General features: G+C 44.0%; 1 protein-coding gene across 9 annotated transcripts in view; it reads left to right on the top strand.

The window, feature by feature from the left end:
* Positions 1-21,028, top strand: part of ADAMTS12 (ADAM metallopeptidase with thrombospondin type 1 motif 12) — a 395,312-nt gene that overhangs the window by 85,604 nt on the left and 288,680 nt on the right. For 2 of the 9 annotated variants that reach the window (XM_086361328.1, XM_086361324.1), the window contains exon 2: positions 11,148-11,253. The exons of the other annotated variants lie outside the window; for them this stretch is intronic. The gene's annotated coding sequence lies outside the window, so the exon portion shown is untranslated. The remainder of the gene's footprint in view (positions 1-11,147; positions 11,254-21,028) is intronic. 9 annotated transcript variants of the gene reach the window in all.

Raw genomic sequence — 21,028 nt, 5'->3', positions numbered from 1 at the left:
GCAGGTTCCATTCTGTGTAATCCCTTTGCACTTCAGTTTTCTAACTTCAAATTTGTTCCCTGTGAAAACATGCTTTCTCCTTGGAGGTGGTCAACGAAACTGTCCGAGCTGTTTTCAGTTTGGAGTAGTGGTTCTCCCTCAGCTCCTTTCCCCAAGGCAGTTCTTAACCTTGGTTAGAATCACCGGAGGAGCTTTGGAAACTCTTGGCACCTCTATCTCACCACTAAATACGTGGATTCAGTTGGTTGGGAGGCAGCTGACACTGGATGTGTGCAGTCACCAGGTGACTCTGATGTACAGCCAAGCTTAGAATTGGTGGCTTACAGGAAGGAGCCAGTGGAAGTCTAGATGGGGCTGGAGGAGAAGCACAGTGTTTGGGTAGCTAGGGAGTAGGGATGATAGGGAAGAAAAATAAGGAAAGAGCAGAAATGAATAAGGCATAGGTGAGGAAAGCTGAATGAGGGAAAGACAGGCTTCTCAGATCTCACTTCCGCTAGATTGGTCCAAGGAGAAAGCTTCCCTCTATTTTAGCTTCCTCAGTTAAATGATTTCCAGGGATGCTAAAGCTGCTGATGCCAGGAGATGAAGGTATCAGACGAAAGAGAACTACCACTTAAGATTGCCCGTTGGCTGATTTGGATTTATGCATGGACAAAGTCAAGAGGAGGGAGCAATCAAACTTACTAATTACAGATATGACTGTGTTTAGTGTAAAACAATTTTTAAAATAGAGAGTTGCATAAAGCAAATAGTGGAAGTCCCTAAGCTTGCCTTCAGAGATGAAACTTCATCTGATTATTCTTCCAAAATTTTTATGCATGTTGATACTTGCACATATATATTTGTAAATACACACATATATATATGTATGCATACATGTATAGATATATGTACGTGTGTTTGTGTGTGTGTCTTATAGTTGTCAGAAATGGGTATGGTTATGCTGGGGAAAAGACCCTCATGCTGGGAAAGACTGAAAGCAAAAAGAAGAGAGGGCAGCAGAGGGTTAGATACCATCACCGACCGACTCAATGTGAATCTGAGCAAACTCTGGAGATAGTGAAGGACTGGGAAGCCTGATATGCTGCAATCCATGGGGTTGCAAAGAGTTGGACACAACTGAAGCAACAGACAGTTGCTTCAGGGTAACAGACAACCCTAAACCTGGTTGAACGCAGAAAAGTTTATTTCTCACTCCAGTACTACATGCATATTGACTGGGGAACCTATTCATCATAGTCACTCCAAGATCTAGGTTGCTAGAGGCTTGATTTCAACACTTACTTTCAAGATAAACTTGGGAGGTGGGTGAGAACTCTGAGGCCCATGCTGGTATGGAAATGTTCTGGCCTATAAGTGACACATGTCACTTATGCTCACAACTTCTTGGTTATAACTAGACATGTGGCCCCACCCAACTAAAGGGGGCCCAGAAATGTTCAATTTTCCATGTTCCTGGAAAAAAAAGAGTATGGGCATCAGTGAACAACACAGTATAAATGCTGCCTATCTATATGAATGTATGTAATTTTAAAATGAAAAGATATAAAAAAATAAACGTGTACATATCACTGACAGTAAACACGGAGTTGTACTCTTTTATAACTGGATTCCTTTCATACAGCTGGAGAAGGAAATGGCAACCCACTCCAGTGTTCTTGCCTGGAAAATGTCATGGACGGAGGAGCCTGGCGGACTACAGTCCATAGGGTCGCAAAGAGTCGGACACGACTGAACAATTTCATTTTCACCTTCATACAGCTGTATACCTTGACATCTTTCCATGTCAATATATGTCTTGCCTATTCTAAAGTTTGCATAGTAACATGTTCATTCTATTTGCTGGCTCGTCTCTCCAGAATTTACCATATGCCAAGCCCTCTGCTGGGTACTGGACTGAATAAGATGGACATGGCAGCCTTGCCCTCATGGTGCACTCTGTGGAGCCCCTATGTAGTGTACCCACTGTGGGTCTGTACTACAATCTGTCTTCTTAGATAGCATATTAAAAAGCAAAGACATTACTTTGCCAACAAAGGCCTGTCTAGTCAAAGCTATGATTTTTCCAGTAGTCATGTAGAGGGGGACTATAAAGAAAGCTGAGCACCAAAGAATTGATGCTTTTGAACTGTGGTGTTGGAGAAGACTCCTGAGAGTCCCTTGGACTGCAAGGAGATTCAACCAGTCCATCCTAAAGGAAATCAGTCCTGAATATTCATTGGAAGGACTGATGTTGAAGCTGAAGCTCCAATACTTTGGCCACCTGATTAAAAAAATGGACTCATTTGAAAAGACCCTGATGCTGGGAAATATTAAAGGCAGGAGGAAAAGGGGACGACAGAGGATGAGATGGTTGGATGGCATCACCGACTTGATGGACATGAGTTTGAACAAGCTCCAGGAATTGGTGATGGACAGGGGAGCCTGGTGTGCATCAGTGCATGGGGTCACAAAGAGTTGGACAGGACTTGAGTAACTGAACTGAATTGATGTCCTTGTTGTGGGACATTTAGACAATACAAACAATAATGTAGGCAGCATAATTGTGCATTTATCTTTGGGCACTTGTGCAAGGGTTTTCTCTCTTGCCAACAGTAGGGAATAAATTATAAATCCTGGCAGTTCTCCATGGTGCCCAGAAAGATTCTGTTCATTGTAATGGAGGTGCCAGTCAGTCTCTCTATAGTGGGTCTCTCCAAGTGGAATTTCCAGGTGTTTGTTGCTGGACTACTCCTCAGCTTACTCCAGCATTTAATTGCTACTGAAACAGTTCACCTAAGGTCCTTGGTCCCTTCCTTCTCTTCAGCCTTCACCTTATTTATTTATTTTTTAAATTCATTTATTTTAATTGGAGGCTAATTACTTTATAATATTGTATTGGTTTCACTTTAGATGGTGGGGTGAACATGGTGGATTTCCAGAGCCTTCCATGTCTGGGCTCTTAATGGCTGTGAGAGGGAGAGGCTCTGAGAGGAGCATTGTTCATCCCCACTGGACCCCGAATCTCAGCTCCCCTGCAAGGAGCTCTAGGAGTTTGTCTGCCCACCGCTCCTTCTCTGCATAACTTCCTCCCTAGAATCCTCTTCCATTTTGTTCCCAAGTGTGCTTTTGGATGACACTTACTCAAACTTTTGATTTAAGACTATTTCCTAGTCTCAGTTCTGGGAGTAGATTCCACACCACCCCCCTATTATTTCACATGATTTAGAGGGTCTGGTTAGATATGAGATGGTTGGATAGCATCACCAACTCAGTGGACATGAATTTGAGCAAGCTGCAGGGTAGTGGAGGATAGGGTTGCCTGACATGCTTCAGTCCATGTGGTTGCAAAGAGTCTGACATGACTTAACCACTGCACCACAGCAGGGGGTCTGGACATCTATATTTTGTTTCTGCACTCACTTTCCCAGACCCCTCCCATGTATTCAGTGTCCTCCATCACAGAGCATTAGGTGGGGTGACACCTTCTTTATCTCATTCCCATGGGATGTCACTTTAGGGTTGGTGTTTTATAACATAATGCTGCTGCTAAGTCGCTTCAGTCGTGTCCGACTCTGTGCGACCCCATAGACGGCAGCCCACCAGGCTTCCCCATCCCTGGGATTCTCCAGGCAAGAACACTGGAGTGGGTTGCCATTTCCTTCTCTGATGCATGAAAGTGAAAAGTGAAAGTGAAGTCACTCAGTCGTGTCCGACCCTCAGTGATCCCATGGACTTCAGCCTTCCAGACCCCTCCATCCATGGGATTTTCCAGGCAAGAGTACTGGAGTGGGGTGCCATTGTCTTCTCCAGTATATATTATAACATACTGAGACATTTCACATCACTGAGCTGGCCAGCCTCATGATTTTCTTGTCTTTACTGAGAGGGCAGTGCCATCATGTACACTGAGGGCCAGGGCAGATGCTTGCAGACTGGGTTGACTGGACTCTTTCAGCCCATGGGTCCTACAGTGCTTGCTTTAGGGCTGGAAGTATTGAGAGCATTCTTCCCAGCTTTCTTCTGCTGTGCCTTTAGAATTTCCCAAGAAAACCCAGACTTTGCTGTACACAAAAGTCCCTTCTTAAAACCAACTGCCTGAAAGTAACAAATCTTTCAAGTGTCTTTTTAAAAATACTTAGAACTTTGTAATTACTAAAAACAAGACGTAAATGTCGGTGTCTTCTCTGGGAGGAAAAGGACATCCTTGGGCTGTCCCCTGAAGACTGTTTCAAGCTGCCAGTGGAGTTATTTTGGGATCTGAGTTTCTGACGGGTGACAGTTCGAGACGTGATTCATAGAGTCGGAAAGTGCACTGCTTTTTTGCTCTTCCTTCTGGAAAGCTAGCCTCTTGCAGACTCTGAGGGAAATATTCAGGTGTGTGTGTGTCTCAGACACCTGCCAAGCCAGAGAGTGCTGAGACAGCCTCCACAGCTGTGAGGGCAGCTGCTACCTCTTCGTCTACTGATGCACCTCCCACAGTGGCAGGACCGAAGGGAAATGGGCCATGGGAAGGGTCTCAGCTAGGCGGTGGGCATACCCTCCCTACCTGCACCACTGTCTCCAACCAAGGGGATATCATCTTCTTGGTTTATTTACTTCATGGGGTAGCTGGGCTATAAACTGAGAAGAGAGGACAGCATGATGAGAATTGGCTCAGGCATCAGGCTGGACCCAAAGGAACAAGATTCTTTGCAGGCTTCCTCCACCACCCCTCCACCAGGCTGGTGTTACCTTGCTTGAGTGCCCTCAATGGCACATCTTCTTAAATAATGAGAACACTTGAAGAGATGGCCCAGGAATCTCTTCTTCCCCAGGAATTCTTCCTTGACTCTTCTAAAAATGTGTATCTGTCCTTTTTTGAAACTTTCCAAGTCTGTGCCACATTCTGACACTTGCTTACATGTGTATTCTGTTGTTCCCTCATGTTTTGTGCATCAGCCATGATTCCTCAAGGACAGGTGTGCCCAGAGGTAGAGAAAATGTATCACACATGGCTCAGACGGTAAAGTGTCTGCCTACAATGCGGGAAACCCAGGTTTGATCCCTGAGTCAGGAACCTCTGGTGAAGGAAATGGCAACCCACTCCAGTACTCTTGCCTGGAAAATCCCATGAATGGAGAGCGTACAGTCCATGGGGTCGCAAAGAGTCGGATATGACTTCACAACTTCACTTTCACTTTTGAACTGGAGAATCATTGCACTTGGCCGAAGGATCATCTGGTCAACCTTTCCCCTTCATTATGAATATGGAATTTAAGATGGCCAAGGCTGATTAGGTATTAGCCTCCTCCTTTTCTTCAATGCTAATCTTTCACTCCTTCCGACAGCCCCTTCCTTTCCAATCAAACCCAGATATTTATTCTTCTCTGACATTTCTTTCTTTGGACCTTGAGTGCAGTTGTTCCTCTGGTTTTTTATTCCCCTTTCCCAGTGTGTTTTTAAAATTCTATCCTTCCTTCAAGGCTCCTTCTGGGTTCTATCCTCCCTAAGAGGCCTGCATTGCTGATTTTTGTCCTGTATTAACACTGATAATAATTAGTATTTGATGGCTGGTCTTGGTCAAGTTTTACATGTGTCTTTTTTGGTCTAAGATGTCAAGACAGTATCTACTATTTCTATATTATTTTAGAACCAGCAGGATCATTAATAACTATTCCTGGAGCCATCTTATTGATAGTACCAGACTTTGAGATTCATTTAAAAAAGGGGCTGGTTTGACAAACAGATTATTGTCTAGAATGCTTGTACTGAAAATATGATACAAAATAAGTTGTGGATATCAAATGGAATATGAGGATAACATATGGAGCTTCATGTGGAAATGTATTAAACAAATAAGAAAATGGGGCTAATTTGGGTAAAATTTGGGCAACTTTTAAAGTCTCATTTTGAAAAATATAAAATTCAATTAAAAAATATGATTGGATAACCTTCCATGTATATCAGTGTCCAGATGTTAAGAAACCTACCTCCCTAAAGCTTCTGTTGCTGGATGGTCATCACATTTCTCAGTATTTCACACTATTCAGAAAAGTATTTTTAAGAAATGGAACAAAATGGAGTTTATTCTCTACAACTTTAATTAATAATTAAAACAAATAAAAACATTTGACATTTTCCTTTAAAAATTTGAGCAGATTCCCATTTTGTGGGAATGGACATAGAAATAAGATTATTCTTAATTTTAGACACATTAGAGATACATATGTAGCCATAAAGGAGTAAAAGAGGGGTTTATTAATTCTACAAAGATTTATTGAGCACCCACTAAATGGCAGGCAGTATTCTAGAGACAATAGTGAACCCACATAAGAATTCATACTCTCCTAGAGCTTCCATATTGAAGAAGATATCCAGGAAATAAACATGATAGAAGTATCTACTTTGTTTGATGGTGATCAGTACCAAGGAGAACAATACAGCAGGAAAGGAGGGAAAGAGTTACGGGGATGGTTAAGTGGATAGGGTGGCCAGAGACGGCTTCAATGAGAAGATAACTTAAGTCCAGACCCCTGGAGATGAGGGAGGGAGCTCTGAAAGTATATGGGGAAAGGGCTCCGTTGACTGAAAGAACAGTGTTTACAAAGGCCCTGGGCCAGAAATATGCCTGGTGTTGAAGGCTCAGCAAAAAGGCAAGTGTAGTTGGAGTTGAGTGAGTGGGATGTAGCGGGGGGTGGGGGTAGACATTCCTAGGGCCTCAGATCCATTGTTGGGACCTTGCCTTGCCTCTGAGGGGGCTAGGAGCCATGGGGGCAGATTAAGGAGTGCAGTGACATGGCATCACTTATATTTCACCTGCTGTGATGAGCATGGGGCTTCCCTAGTGGCTCAGATGGTAAAGAATCTGCCTGCAATGTGGGAGACCTGGGTTTGATCCCTAGGTTGGGAAGATCCCCTGGAAAGGGAACAGCTACTGAAGTGGGACAAGGCAGAGGGCTGAGAAACCAATCAAGAGACCACAGGATGGAGTGAGTGGACCCTCTGACCTGGAGGGTCTTAGTGTCTGAGGCCAGGGGGTTGATAGATGCATGTGGATATGGCAGAAGGGTTGAGCACACACCAGATATCAAGGAAGGGCCTCTTCATATGTTGTTGTCGTTCAGTTGCTAAGTTGTGCCATAGGTTACATCATTTACATCTTGCAGAAGTCCAGAAAAAGAGAGTGAAGGCTAGAATTAGGGGAGGAGAGAGGGAGAGAGCTGGGGATGGCAGGGGGGAGAGAGAGATGTCCTTTGTTTTACAGATAGGTTCTGAGAGATGAAGGAATTGCTGAAGTTCACACAGTGACTGCACTTTTAGGTAGACTGAGGAGCCAGAGAGAGGGACTGAGAGGTGAAGCCCGGGATACCTAAGGGCACGTGCACCTTGCTTTGACTGGTTGCACACATGCAGAGTGATGTCTGAATTCCTACATCTCCAGGAAACAGAACTCAGGCATATCCTCTGTGGCAACATGTTCCTTAAGTCCTCCTCAGGTCCCAGGATGATGTCTTCTTGCCCCAGACATCATCTCCACCCTCAGCCCGCCTTGTCCTTGCAGGAGCCATCATCCAGAGAAGCGGGAGAGGAAGGCCCTTCATGCCTACTGCAGCTTCTCTTTGTCGTTTGCTGTCTGCCTGTGAGGGCAGAAAGCACGAGGACACAAACCTGTAGTTTGAAGAGGTGTGTTCTTGCTTAGAGAATCCTATGGACAGAGGAGCCTGACAGGCTGCAGTCCATGGGGCCACAAAGAGTGGGACATGACTGATGCGACAATGCACACGTGTACTGAGGAATCTGAACACTTGGCCTCTGTCCTCAAGAACTTTTTAGTTTGGGGTGGGGGAAGATGGAACACCAAAAATAACCCAGTAGAGAGACAGGAAGCTGGCCTTCACCAAAGTTCTTCAGAAAGGAGGGCGTGGGGCCAAGGCTGCCATGTCACTTCCTTGGTCAGGACCACAGTCTTGGGGGGCAGGGGGGAAGGAGGCTGTGCTGCCAACCTGGGACCACTTGGCATCAAGTGGGGTTGATGGCTGCTTCTGAGAAACAACACAGAGTCCTGCTTCTCAGGGCAGCCTGCTTAGGGGTGGGAGGGGAAGCAGATGTATGTGCTGGCTCTGTCCTCCTCTGTTCAGAGATCTCTCCGTGTGGTCCTATTCCTCTGCACTTCTTGAGTATGCATGGTTGAGTGTCAGGAGTGGGTGCCGTGGCATCTCTCACCTCAGAGTCAACAGAGAAGTCTCAGAAGAGGAGGTGAGTAGTAGGCAAAAGTGGTTACCAGGTGCCATCTGGCCGTACCCTGCAGAGCTGATCACACTCCAGGCAGCTGATCATCAGAGTGGCTGTGGGGACAAGTGGCTAGAGCCCTGGGACAGGTGAAGCCCAGATGATCTGAACTGTCCAATGCCTTCAGGGCACAGCCCAAGGGAGGGTGACTGGCCAAGTCTGCGGTTGAGTCTGATGTTTAGAGAGTGCCCAGGGAAGGGGGAACAGAGGCAGTGGTTCAATCCTGGAAGGCTGTCTGGAGAGGCTGACTTTGGTGTCAGTTCAAAGGTGCCAGGGTTGGGCCGTATTTGCTTGATTAGCCTGTGTACTGGACAAAAACGCCAGCCATAGGACAAATAGGAGTTGGAATCTAGCTCGTACTCTGCTCACCATGTTGCCCCCGATGGGTTGGACTGCAGTAGGGAAAAGAAGGGGCATCTTTTAAAATTTACATCAGGATTGCCCTGCAGCCATGATTAGCTTTTCTTTCTTTTTTTTTTTAATTTTATTTTATTTTTAAACTTTACAATATTGCATTAGTTTTGCCAAATATCGAAATGAATCCGCCACAGGTATACCTGTGTTCCCCATCCTGAACCCTCCTCCCTCCTCCCTCACCATACCCTCCCTCTGGGTCGTCCCAGCGCACCAGCCCCAAACATCCAGCATTGTACATCGAACCTGGACTGGCGACTCATTTCCTACATGATATTATACATGTTTCAAGCCATTCTCCCAAATCGCCCACCCTCTCCCTCTCCCACAGAGTCCATAAGACTGATCTATACATCAGTGTCTCTTTTGCTGTCTCATACACAGGGTTATTGTTACCATCTTTCTAAATTCCATATATATGCATTAGTATACTGTATTAATGTTTTTCTTTCTGGCTTACTTCACTCTGTATAATAGGTTCCAGTTTCATCCATCTCATTAGAACTGATTCAAATGTATTCTTTTTAATGGCTGAGTAATACTCTATTGTGTATATGTACCACAGCTTTCTTATCCATTCATCTGCTGATGGGCATCTAGGTTGCTTCCATGTCCTGGCTATTATAAGCAGTGCTGCGATGAACATTGGGATACACGTGTCTCTTTCCCTTCTGGTTTCCTCAGTGTGTATGCCCAGCAGTGGGATTGCTGGATCATAAGGCAGTTCTATTTCCAGTTTTTTAAGGAATCTCCACACTGTTCTCCATAGTGGCTGTACTAGTTTGCATGCCCACCAACAGTGTAACAGGGTTCCCTTTTCTCCACACCCTCTCCAGCATTTATTGCTTGTAGACTTTTGGATCGCAGCCATTCTGACTGGTGTGAAATGGTACCTCATAGTGGTTTTGATTTGCATTTCTCTGATGATGAGTGATGTTGAGCATCTTTTCATGTGTTTGTTAGCCATCTGTATGTCTTCTTTGAAGAAATGTCTATTTAGTTCTTTGGCCCATTTTTTGATTGGGTCATTTATTTTTCTGAAATTGAGCTGTAGGAGTTGCTTGTATATTTTTGAGATTAGATGTTTGTCAGTTGCTTCATTTGCTATTATTTTCTCCCATTCTGAAGGCTGCCTTTTCACCTTGCTTATAGTTTCCTTTGTTGTGCAGAAGCTTTTAAGTTTAATTAGGTCCTATTTGTTTATTTTTGCTTTTATTTTCAATATTCTGGGAGGTGGGTCATAGAGGATCCTGCTGTGATGTATGCCGGAGAGTGTTTTGCTTATGTTCTCCTCTAGGAGTTTTATAGTTTCTGGTCTTACGTTGAGATCTTTAATCCATTTTGAGTTTATTTTTGTGTATGGTGTTAGAAAGTGTTCTAGTTTCATTCTTTTACAAGTGGTTGACCAGTTTTCCCAGCACCACTTGTTAAAGAGATTGTCTTTAATCCATTGTATATTTTTGCCTCCTTTGTCAAAGATAAGGTGTCCATATATGCATGGATTTATCTCTGGGCTTTCTATTTTGTTCCATTGATCAATATTTCTGTCTTTGTGCCAGTACCATACTGTCTTGATAACTGTGGCTTTGTAATAGAGCCTGAAGTCAGGTAGGTTGATTCCTCCAGTTCCATTCTTCTTTCCAAAGATAGCTTTGGCTATTCGAGGTTTTTTGTATTTCCATACAAATTGTGAAATTATTTGTTCTAGCTCTGTGAAGAATACCATTGGTAGCTTGATAGGGATTGCATTGAATCTATAAATTGCTTTGGGTAGTATACTCATTTTCACTATATTGATTCTTCCAATCCATGAACATGGTATATTTCTCCATCTATTAGTGTCCTCTTTGGTTTCTTTCACCAGTGTTTTATAGTTTTCTATATATAGGTCTTTAGTTTCTTTAGGTAGATATATTCCTAAGTATTTTATTCTTTCCGTTGCATTGGTGAATGGAATTGTTTCCTTAATTTCTCTTTCTCATTATTAGTGTATAGGAATGCAAGGGATTTCTGTGTGTTGATTTTATATCCTGCAACTTTACTATAATCATTGATTAGTTCTAGTAATTTTCTGGTAGAGTCTTTAGGGTTTTCTATGTAGAGGATCATGCCATCTGCAAATAGTGAGAGTTTTACTTCTTCTTTTCCAATTTGGATTCCTTTTATTTCTTTTTCTGCTCTGATTACTGTGGCCAAAACCATGATTAGCTTTTCAAGGGCATTGTTCTTCTTGACTTTGCTTCATTGCTATGGAAGCAGCCTGGTAACCAAGGCCAGTGAGCCCAGGGGTAAGTCTCTGGTCCTTCAGTTTTGCAGCAGCTGCAGGACTGATCAAAAGGACTCAAACTCCTGAGAAATTCTGTGGTTTTGTCACCTTTCCTCCCACCCCAGTCAGCGATGGCTCCGCATAAGATCAGCGAGAGTAGCCTTGGCAAGGGGCTGAGTCAGCACATATCTGCCAAGCATCTCTTGTGTGCCCACAGCTGCACAAGTCTCCCTGGAGATAAAAAGAAGTGGAGGAGACGTCACCAAGGCAGTAATTGGAGTGCATTGTCAATCATGTGAAATGTGGAGTTGTGTTGTTACAAGGTCAGTGAAAACCGGTACTCTCAGATGATAATAGTTTTTGTCCATCAACTTCTGTAAAGGGGGACTGGGTGGAAGATGGGAGCTGGCTAGGTGAAATTCACATTCCTGGTGTCAAGGGGATTTCCTCTGTGTGTGGGGTCACTTTGTCCCCCATCTAGTGGACTAATAAAGTGTGGAAGCAAGTAGGAAGTCAGTTTCCGTGTGAATACCTCAGATATTTTGAGTGAGTTGCACAGGTGATTAGCCCCATAATACATCGACAGAAAGCCATCACCATGGCTGATGTAGCCATGTAAATACCTTCAGGGAGTGTCAGAATCTGAACTTGTCCTTGGAAGATGGTTCATATATTAATAAAGGTTCTTTTTGTAGCAAACCACAGAAACCGATATGGTTATCCTAAGCCAGACAAAAAAGGAATTTATTGGAAGATTTGAAAATATGTCTGGAATATCTCAGAGAATCACGAATGGAACAACCAAGAGTGAGAAATTTCAGGAACCAAAGTAAAAAGTGTTTGTGGACATTTTCTCCAAAGAATTTCTGTTAATGTGGCTCAGCTGTCACTGTACAGTCTCACACAGGCGTGCCAAGTTCTAATTCTCAGAAGATAAAGTTTTGATCGGCTTGAACGTTCCTCTGGACTCTTCTCTCATTGAGTCCTCTCTGTTGATTCAGAGAAGTTTAAGTGATTGTCTGGGATTACAGAGCATGTGAATATCAAGATTAAGTTTAGGATCTCAAACTTTTCAATACTCTATGCTGCCCAGGCCCTCTTCTTTGCGTAGTTTAAGATTTTAAATCTCCTGATCACTCCTTTCAACCCAGTAGCTACCAGAAAGCTAATTCTTGCTGACAGCCAGGGATTAAGGGTCAATCAGCTATGTTGCCCTGCACAGGAGAAGCTGTGACCAGGTGGGTGAGAAATCAGGGGCAGAGTTTAGGCTGGAGGTGATGCCCTTCATCTCCTAGAAGGCTTTGAGGTCTGGGCTTGGTTTGCCTTCATCAGTGGAGCCTGATCTTACAATGGAGGGATCACCTGTTAATCTGGGGATCAATCTGGAACCCTCTGATCAATATTGTGTCACTCAGTGTGGGTGAACCAGATAGATGTTCAGTTCACTTCAGTCGCTCAGTCGTGTCCGACTCTTTGCGACCCCATGAACCGCAGCATGCCAGGCCTCCCTGCCCATCACCAACTCCCAGAGTTCACTCAGACTCACATCCATCGAGTCAGTGATGCCATCCAGCCATCTCATCCTCTGTCGTCCCCTTCTCCTCCTGCCCCCAATCCCTCCCAGCATCAGAGTCTTTTCCAATGAGTCAACTCTTCGCATGAGGTGGCCAAAGTACTGGAGTTTCAACTTTAGCATCATTCCTTCCAAAGAAATCCCAGGGCTGATCTCCTTCAGAATGGACTGGTTGGATCTCCTTGCAGTCCAAGGGACTCTCAAGAGTCTTCCCCAACACCACAGTTCAAAAGCATCAATTCTTCGGCACTCAGCCTTCTTCACAGTCCAACTCTCACATCCATACCTGACCACAGGAAAAACCATAGCCTTGACTAGACGGACCTTTATTGGCAAAGTAATATCTCTGCTTTTGAATATGCTATCTAGGTTGGTCATAACTTTCCTTCCAAGGAGAAAGCGTCTTTTAATTTCATGGCTGCAGTCACCATCTGCAGTGATTTTGGAGCCCCCAAAAATAAAGTCTGACACTGTTTCCACTGTTTCCCCATCTATTTTCCATGAAGTGATGGGACCGGATGCCATGGTTTTCCTTTTCTGAATGTTGAGCTTTAAGCCAACTTTTTCACTTTCCACTTTCACTTTCATCAAGGGGCTTTTTAGTTCCTATTCCCTTTCTGCCCTAAGGGTGGTGTCATCTGCATATCTGAGGTTATTGATATTTCTCCTGGCAATCTTGATTCCAGCTTGTGTTTCTTCCAGTCCAGCATTTCTCATGATAGATGTTAGGGATACCTCATTCGGGATGCAGCAGGAAGAACACAGCATTACCTTTGAAGGGTCCTTAGTCATATGTTTACATATATGTGTGAAAGAAGCTGGTATCCACTATTTAACCATATGTCTGTCTATATGCTGGAGAAGGCAATGGCAAGCCACTTCAGTACTCTTGCCTAGAAAATCCCATGGACAGAGAAGCCTTGTAGGCTGCAGTCCATGGGGTCGGTACGAGTCGGACAAGACTGAGCAACTTCATTTTCATGCATTGGAGAAGGAAATGGTAACCCACTCCAGTTTCTTGCCTGGAGAATCCCAGGGACGGAGGAGCCTGGTAGACTGCCGTCTGTAGGGTTGCACAGAGTCGGACACAACTGAAGCGACTTAGCAGCAGCAGCAGCTGTGTGTATGCATATATATATATATATATATGTATATATCAAGCTACAAGCTTGATTTGATTCATATATGTGTATATGTGTATAAATCTATGCATGCGTTTGTGATGCACATATATGTATACACACATACATCTACCATATGCTTGAGTCTAATTAAGCTTCTAACTCATTTTAGCACTTTATGGAACAGGGTACAAGGAAGTAAACAGAAAAAATTAGATTATGAGTTGCTTTATAGGACAACTGACCTGGTTTCTGCAGGAAGGAAAGACAGGTCAACCTCCTGTAGGATCAGTCCAGTTCAGTCGCTCAGTCATATCTGACTCTTTGCGACCCCATGAACATGCGACCCCCTTCGCAGCATGTTAGGCTTCCCTGTCCATCACCAACTCCCAGAGTTCACCCAAACTTATGTGCATTGAGTCATGATGCCATCCAGCCATCTCATCCTCTGTCGTCCCCTTCTCCTCCTGCCCCCAATCCCTCCCAGCATCAGAGTCTTTTCCAATGAGTCAACTCTTTGCATGAGGTGGCCAAAGTATTGGAGTTTCAGCCTCAGCATCAGTCCTTCCAATGAACACCCAGGACTGGTCTCCTTTAGGATGGACTGGTTGGATCTCCTTGCAGTCCAAGGGACTCTCAAGAGTCTTCTCCAACACCACAGTTTAAAAGCATCAATTCTTCGGTGCTCAGTTTTCTTCACAGTCCAACTCTCACATCCATACATGACCACTGAAAAATCCATAGCCTTGACTAGATGGACCTTTGTTGGCAAAGTAATGTTTCTGCTTTTTAATATGCTATCTAGGTTGGTTATAACTTTCCTTCCAAGGAGTAAGCTGTAGGATCAAACAGATATAACAGGCAAAACAACCAAATGCCAAGGGTGGACCTTGTCTGTTCCTTATGTGAACAGATGAACTGTAAAGAGATTTTTTTTTTTTTTTGAGAAAATAGCAAAACGTTGGATTGTTTATAACACTCAGAAATTACTTCTCAACCTTGTTAGGTGTTATAAAAGCATAGTGGTTATGTTTGAAGATGTCCATAAATTTAAGTGTAGTGTTGGGGTGAAATGACAAGATGTCGTGATTTACTTAAAATCATGATGTCTGAGTGTGCATGTCTGCATGTCATCTTGGTTGCTGGAGGGTCCTATTTTCAGTACGAGGGGTGGGACAAGGTATCCAGAGCTGACTTGAGCACACCTGTGGGAAACATCCTTTCCCCTGAATTGATCAGTTTGTCAGGAGCATTAAGGGGCTTCCCTGTGTGGCTCAGACAGTAAAGAATCTGCTTGCAATGCAGGAGACCAGGTTTGATCTCTGGGTTGGGATGATGCCCTGGAGAAGGGAATGGTCTCCAGTATTGTTGCTTGGAGAATTCCGTGGACAGAGGAGCCTGGCAGGCTACAGTCCATGGAATCTCAAAGAGTCGGATGCGACTGAGCAAATAATGCTTTTACTTTCAAACCACAGCCCTAAAATACCATTGAGAGGGTGCCAGGAGCCTTGTCTCTGTGTTACTTGCAAAACGTCACTGCTGCCAACATGTTCATTATTTCTTTTCAAACCTGCTGGGAATGTGGCTGCTGGGCATCTTTTGGCCACCAGCAGCATCCCTCCTCTGTGGACTGCTGATTACTTCCTGCTTTCTTGCCGGAGGGCCCCATGGGGGACCATGGAAAGCTCCTCTGTCAATTTCTCCATTGCCCTGGGGAGTGTAGGCTTCCCCACTCTGCAGTCCCCTCGGGGTGGCCCACTTGCGACCTGGGGACCTAATGCCTGGGCAGTGCCAGCTGGCATTTGGATGACAGGTGTGTCCTTGTCCACAGTTCACGACACCCACATGGGGCAGCAGCTGGTTCTCTGAGGATCTGAGCACCTGGGTCCAAGACCCGGCAGCTGTCAGGCCATCCCCTGGCTGAGCTTGTGTGGCCATCCAGTCTGGTGGGAAGCTCACATGGTGTCCACAGCCTGAGAGAGCTCTCGTGTCCCTGTGGATCCTGAGATTTACTCAGAGCAAAACCACCCTTGGTTTAAAGGATCCATGCATCCTGAGTGTGTGTGTCTGTGTGAGTCAGCCTTCTGTGCCCTGAATCACATTTTTGGTGAGCTGGGACTCTGCTCTGAGGGACTGGAGTTTCCAGGCTCCTGGAGTGAGTGAAGAACTCCCTTGCAGAACACTCTGGGGACAGTCAGAGGACCTGGAGGAAGTGTAATTGCCATGTCTGCACAGAGAGGGTGGTGATGCCTGCCCTGCCTCTCTCACAGGGTTATTGGGGGAGTGAAGGAGAATGTGTGTGGAGGTGCTCTGCTAACATTACACGGGCTTTTTGAGGACTAGACTTTCTTATCCTTACTAGTAGTCCCTCTCTTTCTCTCAGGCTGTGATCCAAGGATCCGCTCACAACTGAAATTCAAACTCGCTGGCTGGGGCACCTACTTCTGGCTTTTCGAATCATGCCCCATTCCTTTCCCTACTGACTGCGCTGGGGTATGCGTATGCTCAGTTGCTTCAGTCATATCCGACTCTGTGCGACCCTATAGACTGTAACCTGTCAGACTCCTCTGTCCATGGGATTCTCCAGGCAAGAATACTGGAGTGGGTTGCCGTGCTCTCCTCCAGGGGATCTTCCCGACCCGGGAATCGAACCCACATCTCTTATGTATTCTGCATTGGCAGATGTGTTCTTTACCACTAGTGCCACCTGGGAAGCCCTGGAGTCCCTGGCAAATGAAATCCCATGGAACTATCCAGAGAAGGACAGCATTACTTCTTTCTTGTACCTCCACCTGGTATATTTTAGTAGTTTTGCCTTTCCTTCTCCCTCCCTCCCTCCCTCCCCTTCCTCCCTCTCTTTTCACCTTCTTCCTTCCTTCTATTACTAATCAGGGTTTGTGGATTCTTTAATCAATAGAAATTGATAAGAGGTCAGGCAAGTCTTTATTGGGACCCATACTGCAGCACAAGGGAGTGAAAAGAAACAGGTTCCCTTGTTCACTCCCTGAGGGGTGGTGAGCTGGTCTCTTAAATGGTGTGAGGGAAGGGGCAGGTTCAGGGATCTGGAGGGAGGGTGGTGTGGGTGGTCTGCCCACTTCCTGTGCTGTGTGAGGGACCATGCACAGTACCCTGCTTCTGCTCTGGACACCTCAGAATTGGCAGTTAGGTTTTGGTTCTTTTGTATCTTGCTGTTCATAATTTGCCTCAACTGCACAAGGGGCTCTAGTGGTAAAGAACCCAGCTGCCAGTGCAGGAGATGTAAAGGACATGGGTTTGATCCCTGCGTTGGGAAGATCCCCTGGAGGAGGGCATGGAGAATCCCATGGACAGAGGAGCCTGGTGGGCTGTCATCCATAGTATTGCAAAGAGTTGGACACAACTGAAGCGACTTAGCATGCTCATGCATACAGTTATTTTTAGTTCCTTTGTATTCTGTTACTGGAGGAGACATTTGTCCAGGTGCAGGCTCTGCAGTAAAAAGTCCTGGATCCCAGCCCATCTCACTACTTGGGACATTTTTATTTATTTATTTACTTTTTATTGTCTAACAGCTTTATTGATTGTTATGACTGACAAATAATAAACTACATTTATTTAAAAAGTGTACAATTTGATAAAATCCAACACACACGTATCCCTGTGAACCCAGCACCACAAAAAACAATGAGCACATCCATCACCCCCAAAAGATTCATTTTAAGCATGCCATCATTCCTTCCCAATTCCCATCACCAGAAACCCACTGATCTGTCAATAAAGATTAGCTACATAGTCTAGAGTTTTATACAAATGGAGTTATAAAGTATTTAGTGATTTTTAATTTCTTTTTTCTTTCCCTCAGCACAAATTTTTCTTTTAGATTCATCCACATTTTTTTAAATTTTATTTTTAAACTTTATAATATTGTATCGGTTCAGTGAGTTAGCCTCAAGTGTAATTGCATTTATTATCTTGAATATGTACTCATTTATTGGACAGGCAGAGAGATGATCCAGGCCTCTCTCAAAATGGCTTGTTTGTTTCAGTTAGAGGAGGTATGTTAGTCCAATTTCTGTTATGTGATGGCAACCACTGATGACTGTTCAGAAGGAACCATCTGTGGGCAGGTGTTTGTGTCCCAGCACAGATTGCAGGGCAAGGACCTGGATGTGCTCCACAACCATTAGCTGGTGATCCAGGCAAGGACAGGGGCACCCATCTGCTCTGAAATTAATTGGCCTCCTTATGAGATCATCTCGATCGGAGGTGACTAAGAGTTCCCTGTTCCCTCCCATGGAGTGAAGCTGGGAGCTCCATGGTGACAGGGGTTGTGTTATGTTTTCTCACTTGCCTTGCACTGGAGTGCTCCCTTACACGTGGTAGGTCCTCAGTAAGTGCCTGTTTAATTCATGGCAAAGAGTCAGAAGAAAACAGCTTTGTTTCCAGTCCTGCTTCCCAGGGTCTTTGTAAAATGTTAAAAAAAATTATCACTCTCTTTTCTATATAGGAGACTCTCTGTACCCCATAGTGACATAGTAACGATTCCTAGAAGTGGTCCTGTCTGAGGGTCCTGCCAGGACATGGAAGGGTTCAGTGTGGGCAGCTGATGTGGAAACCAGGAAACAGGCTTTCCTAAAGATGGACCCACAGGCTTCCCTGGTGGCTCAGATGGTAAAGAATCTGCCTGGAGTGCAGGAGACCTAGAATTGATCCTTGGGTTGGGACGATCCCCTGGAGAAGGGCATGGCAACCCATTCTAGTATTCTTGCCTGGAGAATCCCATGGACAGAGGAGCCTGGTGGGCTACAGTACATGGGTTCTGAAAGAGTCAGACACAACTGCGTGACTAACACTTCAAGGATGGACCACAACACGGGGGTCCTTTCAACTTGATGCCATTCAATTCTCGCTTTTGATGACTCATGTCACCACCAAATCACGCTTATGTATGTAGTAATTTCACGCCAGTCAGAATGGCTGCAATCCAAAAGTCTACAAGCAATAAATGCTGGAGAGGGTGTGGAGAAAAGGGAACACTCTTACACTGTTGGTGGGAATGCAAACTAGTACAGCCACTATGGAGAACAGTGTGGAGATTCCTTAAAAAACTGGAAATAGAACTGCCTTATGATCCAGCAATCCCACTGCTGGGCATACACACTGAGGAAACCAGAAGGGAAAGAGACACGTGTACCCCAATGTTCATTGCAGCACTGTTTATAATAGCCAGGACATGGAAGCAACCTAGATGCCCATCAGCAGATGAATGGATAAGAAAGCTGTGGTACATATACACAATGGAGTATTACTCAGCCATTAAAAAGAATACATTTGAATCAGTTCTAATGAGGTGGATGAAACTGGAGCCTATTATACAGAGTGAAGTAAGCCAGAAAGAAAAACACCAATACAGTATACTAACACATATATATGGAATTTAGAAAGATGGTAACAATAACCCTGTATTTGAGACAGCAAAAGAGACACTGATGTATAGAACAGTCTTGTGGACTCTGTGGGAGAGGGAGAGGGTGGGGAGATTTGGGAGAATGGCATTGAAACATGTGTAATATCATGTATGAGATGAGTCGCCAGTCCAGGTTCGATGCAGGATACTGGATGCTTGGGGCTGGTGCACTGGGATGGCCCAGAGGGAAGGTATGGGGAGGGAGGAGGGAGGAGGGTTCAGGATGGGGAGCACAGGTATACCTGTGGCGGATTCATTTCGATGTTTGGCAAAACTAATACAATATTGTAAAGTTTAAAAATAAAATTAAATTAAAAAAAAACCTTAAAAAAAATAAAAATAAAGTGCCTATAGTTGCTTTCTTCTCTCAAGAAACATGCAGTCATCATGAACCAGCCTTTGTGGGAGTGCTGAAGTTTTTGTCCACAATGCTGAACAAGGGTAGAGACCTCAGCCAGTTTGCTACACTGGAACCTTTTGACATGCACAGAGCTGGCCGTGTGCCTTGGATGGATAGCATTTTAATTTTGTTTAAGCCCCTGTGTTCTCTCTCTCTCTTAAAGCTGTACTTTTTCTAAAAATAATAGGAACCTTTAGCCTTCATCTCTAGCAATCTGATTTTTTTTTTTTTTGGCAAACCTGACAATCAGGAAAATAAAGCAGTAGGTTGTGACTGCAAATACTGTACATTTTTTATGTTGCCTAACTTTTTCCAAGAATAGGAAACTTCTCTTGACTAAGAAATGACAAAATGCTTCAAAGGAAAAAATATTACTTTTTAAAAGGGGAAGTATGGTCTCACTGTCTCATAATCATGCAAAGCACTTCTCAACCTAGAGGACCACAAATAGGCATAAATGGAGCAAATTATCTCATAGCTAACATGTGTCATGAGTACGATTAGGTCATAATCATGACAAAATGGTTGGCCTTCTTGTTATTGAGCTCAGAGAGATTCCTTTCCAGGGACAAGAATGCCCACCAAAGATGGAGGAATTTGAAGTCTTCATTGTTGGTTTAATTCATTAAAATCTTTAGGTATTGGCTGTCTCTGGTGTCTGGCAGAGGAGGTGACTGCAAATGCTGGGTGGATGGGTAGATGTGATTAAAACAGGATCAGAATATAGGTCTTCCCAGAGTATCATTTATCCCACTGTGTCCTGCCACAGTGCTGAAAGTTGCTAGCATTGTAGAACGTGGGCAGAGTCTCTTAAACTTACACTCATTTTGCTTATTGAAAACATATACTCCTGGGACCCAATCTGATCAAGAGGACATTCTCAGGGGTACTTATGTGGGTCATGTATTTCAGAGTCATTTGAAGGAGTGTTTGCAAACTGTATATAGCCTTTCCATAATAGATGATGATATTATTTGATTTCTAGCATTATATGCAAGGAAGAACAAATATATGTATGCTACAAAAAACCTTCTTAGAAATTCTAGCATGCTGCCTCCTATGTTCCTCACTACCCCACACCCATCCCTTTCTATCCTCATTGGAGAACCGCTAGCCTAAAAAAGGAAATTATGATTTTAGAAATGTTTTTTGGTAGGTTTATTGAGGTATCATTTATATGCTATACAATTTACCTACTCTAACTATACAGTTCAGAGATTTTTGGTAAATATATGCAGTTGTTGACTCATCACCAGAATACGTTTTGGAATATTTCTGTAATACCTAAAAGTTCACTCTTGCCTATTTGCATGTCAGTTCTCATTCCCATCCTAGCTCAGGGCAAATTCTCTTTTCCAAGAGATGTGCATTTTAAAGAAATTTTATAGAGTAGAATCATAAAGACATAGTCTTTTGTGTTTGGCTCTTTTCACTTAGCATAATATTTTTGAGGTTCATCTTTGTTTTTGCATTTATAAGTGGTTTGTTCTTTTTATTGCTGAACAATATTTCATTGTATTGATATATAATAATTTGCTTATCTGTTCACCAGCTGATG

Source organism: Bos grunniens, chromosome 20 (genome assembly GCF_055505025.1).
Source record: "Bos grunniens cultivar Pamir isolate PY7600 chromosome 20, Bosgru_T2T1.0, whole genome shotgun sequence".
NCBI lineage: Eukaryota > Metazoa > Chordata > Mammalia > Artiodactyla > Bovidae > Bos > Bos grunniens.
The sequence above is the reverse complement of the archived record's forward strand: the minus strand, read 5'-3'. Positions and strand labels throughout refer to the sequence as shown.